The sequence below is a fragment of the Seriola lalandi genome, unplaced genomic scaffold, assembly GCF_002814215.2.
Source record: "Seriola lalandi dorsalis isolate HSWRI2012SDOR001 ecotype SW California unplaced genomic scaffold, Sedor1 jcf7180002054887, whole genome shotgun sequence".
NCBI classification, from domain to species: domain Eukaryota; kingdom Metazoa; phylum Chordata; class Actinopteri; order Carangiformes; family Carangidae; genus Seriola; species Seriola lalandi.
The window spans coordinates 92,096-93,170 of record NW_019525439.1 but is presented as its reverse complement, the minus strand read 5'-3'; positions in this window follow the sequence as shown (position 1 = coordinate 93,170).

The window sequence follows — 1,075 nt, the reverse complement described above, 5'->3', positions numbered from 1 at the left end:
GATGTCATAACTACACAGAGACCTGTAGACTGTCCTCCTGTAACAAACCAGCCCACAGGTCGTCTGTGCAGCAGCTTATTATGACATCATAGTTAGGTTTGTTGCTAGGCGACATCTAGTGGTCGTAGTAATGATGACAGGAGCAAAGGGAAAAGTGTCGGTGACGTAGTATGAAGAGAGACAGAGTCCACGTCAGGAGAAGGTGGTGGATGGATGGATGTGACAAAGGAAAGCCGTGTGTTCGATTCCCATGTTGTTTCTATTATCCATGATGTTTGTTGCCGTTATTGTAACCATGACAACAAAGATTGTCTAATGTTGAGGAAGTACTTATTTTAACCCAAACCACCATCTTTTCATGAACCTAAACAAGCCATTACCTTTATAGTAACCATGGCGACGAAGGCAGGGACACCTGCTGCTGTAGAGGCGATATTTCAGGAGACACTCCTATGAATCGTGTCAGAGGGTTGATGGTTGTTCAGGTTTAATAATCTGTGTTTTTGACTGAACTTTTGTATCATGAAACATCTGTTTTTAGACTGAAACAAATCTGACACCAGATCAGATGAAGCCACAAAGTGGCTCCTTAATGAAAACTATACAGCAGCTGTAGCTTCACTAGACTTCCTCTCTGAGTCCATGCTGTCTCTTATACACATCTTGAACTTCCTGAGGAGAATGAAACAGGAGGAGCTGGCTGACTGTCTGCAGAGCAGTAAGAGGATTTCTCTAAAGATTCAACATGATGGAGAAATGAGACATTTACTAACATCAACACATGGAGGGAAACATGTTCATACATGTTTTATTTAGGGGAATTAAATGTTGTATTTTCTTTATGAATCTAATTTCTTTTATGTTTATTCAGAACATTTTGCTGCAGTTTGTCGACGTGAACTCAAATCTAACCTGAAGAAGAAGTTCCAGTGTGTGTTTGAGGGGATCGCTAAAGCAGGAAACCCAACCCTTCTGAACCAGATCTACACAGAGCTCTACATCACACAGGGAGGGACTGGAGAGGTCAATGATCAACATGAGGTCAGACAGATTGAAACAGCATCCAGGAAACCAG